Source organism: Pongo pygmaeus, chromosome 4, assembly GCF_028885625.2.
Source record: "Pongo pygmaeus isolate AG05252 chromosome 4, NHGRI_mPonPyg2-v2.0_pri, whole genome shotgun sequence".
NCBI lineage: Eukaryota > Metazoa > Chordata > Mammalia > Primates > Hominidae > Pongo > Pongo pygmaeus.
Window position 1 is genome coordinate 76,323,292 of NC_072377.2, and position 9,322 is coordinate 76,332,613.

The window sequence follows — 9,322 nt, forward strand, 5'->3', positions numbered from 1 at the left end:
AAACCCAGGCAGCCTAACTTTTGTGCTCAAGCTCTACCATATGCCAGACACCATCCTAGGCAATGCTGATCAAAATTAAAGGTGCTTATGGGAATGGCAATGTGTTGTATTCATAGCATCTCCACTGATGCCCAGCTCACTTCTTCCTATCAGTAGTCATTATGTCCTTCTTTTCAACTGAGCTCAAATTTGGCCTGACAGCCTTTCTCAACCCAGAGTTCCAAGGCAGCCATTATTAACTAGAGATGGTACATGAATCAAAGTTTATTTGCCATGCCTGATTGTGTACACAAAGCACAATCATTTCCTAATCTTTAAATACTTGTATTTCAAATGGTTATTCACAAGTTGGTATAGGTTGCACCAGGGAATTTTCACATCAAAATTCTTTACAAATGCCCTATACAGGCTTTAATATTTCTTTAGCCTAAGAATTTGGGAAGGACGCTTACCTCCCTGAAATCATCTGTAGGAAAAATTAAAATTAGAATCTTATATCATAAAAATGGGAATGATAGACACTGGGGACTACTAGAGAGGAGGAGATAGGAAGTGGGGAAAGGGCTGAAAAACTACCTGTTGAGTACTGTGCTTACCACCTGGGTAATGAGTTCAGTCTATCCAAACCTCAGCATTACACAATATACCTTTGTAACAAACCCGCACATGTACTCTGCTCTAAAATAGAAGTAGAAAAAGAAAAAAAAAATTGAATCCTATGTCCTACAATATAAATACATTCAGATTTTTAAATTTTTGTTTAAAAAAACATACTGGAAAAAATATGAGATTACATTTTTACAATCTTGAGGGGAACAAACCTTTCTCAAGCATGACGAAAGTCCACAAACAACATAGAAAGACAGATTTAACTACACAAAATTGCAAAACTTCTTTACAACCAGGATACTATAAGCAAATGACATCATTTCTGGATAGCTGAGATAATGGTGGCTACCTAAATCTGAATCTCTCCACACATCCTCCAAAAAACCACATAGGTCAAAAAGAAGAGAAAAGATACATACACAAATTCCACACCTTCATCAAAACCAGTAACACTACAAACTTTAAATTATCTGTAATTAACAAAAAAAATCTATGTACAGACACACTATACTAGATCTTCCACTACAAACCTTAGCAGAGATTGATCAGGGGAAAGAGGATCTCCAGAAAATCTGGGAGGAAGAGAGAAGAGGGGAGTAAGCTAAAATAGCTCCCAGAAAGAGAAAGCCCATCTTCAATGTCAAAATACTGAAAGAGAGTTTTCGTGGATAAGAATACAGACAAGGAAGAAACTGAAAAGTGACATGAGATTCAGGGAGGCAGTTCTGGAAAGGCTGGGGAAGAAAAAGACAAAGGAAAAGTAGAGGTAATCTTTGGAGACTGCATAGAGAATGCAAAAAGAAACAAGGGGGAAAGATTTAGGAACCTGCAAGACAAAAGAATACAAAAACAATCAAAGGACACACAAAATTATTAGGGCTAAACAATTCTTTATTGTTGGGGGGTGGTGTCTACCTTGTGCATTTGTAGGATATTTGGAAATATCCCTGGCCTCTACCTACTAGACGTCATTAGCACCCCACCCCTAGTTATGACAAACAAAAATGTCTCCAGACATTGTCAAATTCCCCTGAGGGGCATAGTCACATCCCATTGAGAACCACTGACCTAGAGCAATGATTTGTGAATTTCTGATTGGTTTGTTTGTTGTTTGAAGTCTCTTCTTTAGATGTTTTTCCTTTTTATAGTAAACTTTTAAGGGAAAAAAATAATGAAAATTAAGGAAGGAAAAGATATTTCACTCCTTCGTTCACTTATTTCAAATTCAGTAAGAATTTGTTGAATGTATTGAAAGGTAACAGACATTGTGTAAAAGATGAATAAGTAAGGCAAGCACAACCCAAATTTTTATACTTTTCATATGACTTATTTAATTTAATATTATCATGGATTGATTAATGTCTATATTTCTAAGAATTGCTACCACAATTATTTTTAATCTAGGATCTTAACACACAAGCAAAACACTATATATGTCATTTTGCTACAAATGTTTAGAAAACTCACTGTGGATAACTACTTTTGGTGCTATCATTGAAATTCTCTTTGTACAGTATTGTTAGATATTGCTATGATAATGTTGTGTAACACATAACCATAAAATCTCAGTGGCATACCACAATAGGCATTTATTTAACTTGCACATCGCTGTGTGGGCCAGGGCCCAGCTGATCTAGCCTGGGCTCAGTTTGGGTGGCTCAGTTCCTTGTGCCTCTCACCCTCTTCCTCCTATGGGCAGTTGAGAGAAGGCATGTTCTTTCATGGCAATGGCAGAGGCACAAGAGAAACAGAATCACAAAAGAATTGGACTGTTACGCTGTTGCTTCTGTTCTATTCTCTTCAGCCAGCACAATATCACAGGGCAGAGAAAATATCCTCCACTCACCGGAGTGAAGGGAACTGTAAGTTCACATAGCAAAGGACAGAGACACAGCAAGGGTGGAAGGATTAGGGCCAATGCTGCCATTTACCACAGCAAGAAAAAAACCTTAATTTTGTTTTACTATTTCAAAGTTAAGATTTCCAGGCTGGGCACAGTGGCTCACTCCTGTAATCCCAGCACTTTGGAAGGCCAAGGCAGTTAGATCGCTTGAACCCAGGAGTTCGAGACCAGCCTGGGCAACATGGTGAAACCCCATCTCTACAAAAATAGAAAAATTAGCCAGGTGTAGTGGTGCACACCTGTAGTCCCAGCTACTTGGGAAACTGAGGCAGGAGGATTGTTTGAGCCCATGAGGTTGAGACTGCAGTGAACCCTGAGCGTGCCACTGCATTCCAGCCTTGGTGACAAAGCATTACCCTGTATGAAAAAAAGAAAAAAGAAAAAAAAAAGATTTCTGAACACAGACTCTTAATTAATCCAATAGCAGAGTAACAATTTTCAACAATGAAAAAAATGATGAAGTCATCAACCTCAGAGGGATTATGATTTCAGTATGCTTTTTTTAGAACAGCAGCAATACCAAATTTATTTTTTTACAGCAATTCATTTCTAAAGACCAACATTTCAATGATAAATGCCAGTAAGTGACTTTTACTATCATCTATACTACACCTTTTATAGCAATTTTAAGCAAGAAACTTTTTAGACGTCATTATTTATATTCTTTATTTGTTCTTAAAAAGAATTTTTCTGAAACATAACACTTCTTAAAATCAAATATGAACCCCTCAGATCTAGATTTCCACATTCTGTATACTCCAGGGGAAAAAATAATTGGATTGTGCTTTCTTATTCATGACCATTTAAATATTCAGTTTCTTAGGTTACATTTTAGTGTGTTTTTATGTTTTATTCAGGACACAATGTTCCAGCAAATATCACAAACCCAAATCAATGGCTTATACCGACATTAAATATGCCATTAACATGCTTGTTCCCAGGAAAGTTCAATGAGAAGACGTCAACAAACCTGCAGAGAAAGGCTTACTGCATTCAAAATAAATGATAGAAGAGGCACCAGAAATAACTTAAAACATTTAGGATGATCAAGAGGAGAAAAAGAAATGTGAAAATATCTAGCTGTCTGCTTGGCAGACAAAAATTATCCCAATTTCCATATACACAGACCTAGCAACAAAACAAAGTTTATGCCATTTTCCACAGCAATCACGCTGTTCCTTTCATCTCTGGGACTTAGATGTTCACAATGTAATGTGACTAACACCTTAGGTCCCTGGTCTCTAATGTCCGTGTCACCACGAGCCACAGCAGGATCCCACAGAGCAGCATTTCCAGAAAACAGCACTGAAAGATCAGCAACTCAGATAGAGGGACCAAAAAGAAGATACCATATGTCAGGTTATAGAATTTTTTCATCTCTTTTTCATTCATTCACTTACTCAACAGAGAACGTTTACTAGCCATACTTTGAAAGGTAACACATGTCCCACTGGCTGGGACTGACCTTGAAAATGAAGAGGGAGAGAAGGCTGGGGCTAGCCCAATGATATGGAGCAAGTGAGAACTTCTTAGTATTCAGAAATAAGTGGGAAGGGCATCTGCTGAGGTGGCCTGTGAGCTTTAGTCTGTAGAAAGGTTTGGCAATACACCTTTGGCCTATGGTGCTTTAAAGAAAGTTTCAGATTAGAGGAGGATGTGCCGGTGGCAGGGGGTCATGAACACTGACAGCAGAGAGAGGGGCCTGAAGAACTTGAAGAGCAGACCAAAATCCCGGGTATGAACTCAATCACTTATACTCATCTGAGTTCATTTTTGAGGCTGTCTCATAATAATTCATATTCACAGTGATGACCCAGAGTCACTCAGAAGGTATTGAATTGTGTTCAATTCACTCTTTTTAAAAATGCAAAATAAGAAAATTCTTTTTAAAAAGATTTTAATGAAAAGTTGTTATATATTTTTAAGAGCTGTATTGAGGCATAATTAATGAACAATATAATCCATATATGTAAAGTGTACATTATTGGAGGTTTTGATATATGAATATACCTGTAAAACCATCCCAAAAATTATGAAAATGAGCATACTTATTACCTCCAAAAGATTATTCACACCCCTTTGTAATGCCTTTCTCCTGAATATCACTGCCCCACGAACAATCTCTGGGCAACTACTGATCTGCTGTCACTGTAGATTAGTTTTCATTTTCTATAATTTTGCATAAATGGAATCATACACTATCTACTCCTTTTGTTTGGTTTCTTCCAGTCAATGTGATTGTTTTGAAATCCATCCATATTGCTGTGTGTATCAATAGTTCATTCTTTTCAAATTGCTGAATAGAATTCCATTATGTGAACATACTATAATTTGTTTACCCTTTTACCTGTTGATGGATATATTATAATTGTTTCCACCTTGGGGCTATTAAAAATAAAGTTCTTGAAAACAATTATGTATAACTCTTGGTATGGAGATGTGCTCTTGTTTCTCTTGGATTAATACCTTAGAGAGGAATGACTGGATTAGACAGTAGGTATACGTTTAACATTTTCAGAAATTATTTTTAGAAACTGTTTTCCAAACTGATTGTACTATTTTCCATTTCTTCCAGCAGTATATGAGAGTTCTAGTTACTCCACATCTATACCAACACATGGTGGAGAGTCAGTCATTTTCATTTTAGATATTCTAACTAGTCTGTAGTGGTATCTCAATGTAGTTTTAATTTGTATTTTCCTGGTAACAAATGAGGTTCAGCATATTTTCATGTGCTTATTTCCCATACATATATATTTTTTGGTAAAACTACTATCCAAATATATAGCCCATTTTTTAATTGCATTGTTTGTTTTCTTATTATTAGTCTTTGAAAGTTCTTTATATATTAGTCGTACATGTCCTTTATCAGATATATGATCTGCAAATATTTCCTCCCCATCTGTGGCTTGTCTTTTTATTCTCTTTTTTTCTGTCCTTGTTTATTTTTTTTTATTATACTTTAAGTTTTAGGGTACATGTGCACAACGTGCAGGTTTGTTACATATGTATACATGCGCCATGTTGGTGTGCTGCACCCGTTAACTCATCATTTAGCATTAGGTATGTCTCCTAATGCTATCCCTCCCCCATCCCCCGACCCCATGACAGGCCCTGGTGTGTGATGTTCCCCTTCCTGTGTCCAAGTGTCCTCATTGTTCAATTCCCAACTACGAGTGAGAACATGCGGTTTTGGTTTTTTGTCCTTGTGATAGTTTGCTGAGAATGATGGTTTCCAGCTTCATCCACGTCCCTACAAAGGACATGAACTCATCCTTTTTTATGGCTGCATGGTATTCCATGGTGTATATGTGCCACAACTTCTTAATCCAGTCTATCATTGATGGACATTTGGGTTGGTTCCAAGTCTTTGCTATTGTGAATAGTGCCACAATAAACATACGTGTGCATGTGTCTTTATAGCAGCATGATTTATAATCCTTTGGTTATATACCCAGTAATGGGATGGCTGGGTCAAATGGTATTTCTAGTTCTAGATCCTTGAGGAATCGCCACACTGTCTTCCACAATGGTTGAACTAGTTTACAGTCCCACCAACAGTGTAAAAGTGTTCCTGTTTCTCCACATCCTCTCCAGCACCTGTTGTTTCCTGACTTTTTAAATGATCGCCATTCTAACTGGTGTGAGATTGTATTTCACTATGGTTTTGATTTGCTTTTCTCTGATGGCCAGTGATGATGAGTATTTTTTCATGTGTCTGTTGGCTGCATAAATGTCTTCTTTTGAGAATTATCGGTTCATATCCTTCGCCCACTTTTTGATGGGGTTGTTTGTTTATTTCTTGTAAATTTGTTTGCATTCTTTGTAGATTCTGGATATTAACCCTTTGTCAGATGAGTAGATTGCAAAAATTTTCTCCCGTTCTGTAGGTTACCTCTGATGGCAGTTTCTTTTGCTGTGCAGAAGCTCTTTAGTTTACTGACATCCCATTTGTCAATTTTGGCTTTTGTTGCCGTTGCTTTTGGTATTTTAGACATGAAGTCCTTGCCCATGCCTATGTCCTGAATGGTATTGCCTAGGTTTTCTTCTAGGGTTTTTATGGTTTTAGGTCTAAGATTTAAGTCTTTAATCCATCTTGAATTAATTTTTGTATAAGGTGTAAGGTAGGGATCCAGTTTCAGCTTTCTACATATGGTTAGCCAGTTTTCCCAGCACCATTTATTAAATAGGGACTCCTTTCCCCATTTCTTGTTTTTGTCAGGTTTGTCAAAGATCAGATGGTTTTAGATCTATGGTATTATTCCTGAGGGCTCTGTTCTGTTCCATTGGTCTATATCTCTGTTTTGGTACCAAGTACCATGCTGTTTGGGTTACTATAGTCTTGTAGTATAGTTTGAAGTCAGGTAGCGTGATGCCTCCAGCTTTGTTCTTTTGGCTTAGGATTGTCTTGGCAATGCGGGCCGTTTTTTGGTTCCATATGAACTTTAAAGTAGTTTTTTCCAATTCTGTGAAGAAAGCCATTGGTAACTTGATGGGGATGGCATTGAATCTACAAATTACCTTGGGCAGTATGGCCATTTTCATGATACTGATTCTTCCTACCCATGAGCATGGAATGTTCTTCCATTTGTTTGTGTCTGCTTTTATTTCGTTGAGCAGTGGTTTGTAGTTCTCCTTGAAGAGGTCCTTCACATCCCTTGTAAGTTGGATTCCTAGGTATTTTATTCTCTTTGAGGCAATAGTGAATGGGAGTTCACTCATGATTTGGCTCTCTGTTTGTCTGTTATTGGTGTATAAGAATGCTTGTGATTTTTGCACATTGACTTTGTATCCTGAGACTTTGCTGAAGTTGCTTATCAGCTTAAGGAGATTTTGGGCTGAGACGATGGGGTTTTCTAAATATACAATCATGTCATCTGCAAACAGGGATAATTTGACTTCGTCTTTTCCTAATTGAATACCTTTTATTTCTTTCTCTTGCCTGATTGCCCTGGCCAGAACTTCAAAAGTATGTTGAATAGGAGTGGTGAGAGAGGGCTTCCCTGTCTTGTGCCAGTTAAGGATCTTTTGAAAAGAAGAAGTTCTTAGTTTTAGTGAAGTTCGGTTTAATTTGTTCTTTTATATGTCATGTTTTTGGTGTTTCATGAAGAAATATTTGCCTAATTTTGCCAGGTGCAGTGGCTTATGCCTGTAATCCCAGCAGTTTGGGAGTCCAAGGTAGGTGGATTGCTTGAGCTCAGGAGTTCAAGACCAACCTGGGCAACATGACGAAATCTTGTCTCTACTAAAAATACAAAAAATTAGCTGGACATGATGGTGTGCTCCTGTAATCCCAGCTACTTGGAAGGCTGAGGCAGAAGAATCTCTTGAACCTGGGAGACAGAGGTTACAGTAAGCCAAGATCACACCACTGCACTCTAGTCTGGGTGACAGAGTGAGACCTGTCTCAAAAAAAGGGAAGGGAAGGGAAGGGAGGGGAGGGGAGAGGAGGGGAGGGGAGGGGAGGGGAGGGGAGGGGAGGGGAGGGGAGGGGAGGGGAGGGGAGGGAAGGGCCTAATTTAAGGCCAGAAAGAGTTTTCTCCCCATGTTTTCTTAATCACCAAATCAATCTGGTTCAACTTTTATGTAACAAAGCTGAGTTGTTTTCCAGTTGCCACAGACTGCCCCCAGGCTGAAGGTCATGTAACCTGAGCATACCCAGATGAATGAAGCATGCAGCAATGAGCAGAACATAAGTGCTTGGACCAAGAAACAGGGACCAAATTAAGATGCAGAAGGCACACGGCAGGATCCAGGATTCAATCAGATCAAGCCCTGGTGTCACCCCATTGTAGAAGCCAGTCAAATTAGACCTCCCACCATCACCTTATTGCAAGATCCAATCACATCATGCCTCATTATCCTCTGACTATAAAATCTGCCCTGAACCCCAGCTCCAGATTTGAGCCAGGCACTGATCTCTTTGCTCAACAGCCTTGCCACAAACTTTTCTCTGTACAAAAACCTAGTGCTTCAGTGTTTGGCTTTCAATTGTGTACTGGCAAATGGACCCAGTTCAGTTCAGTGACACTAAGAGTTTTTAGTTTCAGGTTTACATTTAGGTCTGTGATCCCTTTTGAGTTAATTTTTGTGTATAATATCAGGGGTTCTTTCATATCCCATTGTAATACCACCATTTTTTGAAATGAGTATCTTTCCTCCTTGAATTGCCTCTGCTATTTAGTCAAAATCAGGTTGACCCCATATGTGTAGTTCTATTTCTGGACTCTATATTCTGTTCTGCTGATCTATTTGTCTATTTTTATGCCAGTACCATACTGACCTTGGTTACTATAAGACTTTAAAATCTTATAAGGTAGTGTTAGCCTTCTCTTTCTCCTTTCTAAAGTTCTTTGGCTGTTTGCATTTTCATATAACTTTTAGAATCAGCTTGTCAATTTCTATATAAAACTTTCTGGAATTTAGATTGATAGATTGCATTGAATCTATCAATCAATTTCGGGACAATTGAAATTTCTAAAATACTGAGTCTCTGATCCATGAAGACATTATCTCTCTCTCTTTGTTTAGGTCTTCTTTAATCCCTTTCACCAGTATTTTATAGTTTTCAGCCCACAGGTCTTGCACATCTTTTGTCAGATTTATCCCTAAATATTTCATGATTTTCATGATTTTAATTCTATTATAAATAGTATTATTTTAAAATTTTAATTCCACATTATTTGTTGCTAGTAAATAGAAATGCAATTTTAATTGTATATTGATCTTGTATCCTGCAAACTTGCTAACTTACTTATTCATTCTAGTGACTTTTTTGTAGAGTCCATAAAATTGTCCACATAGATGATA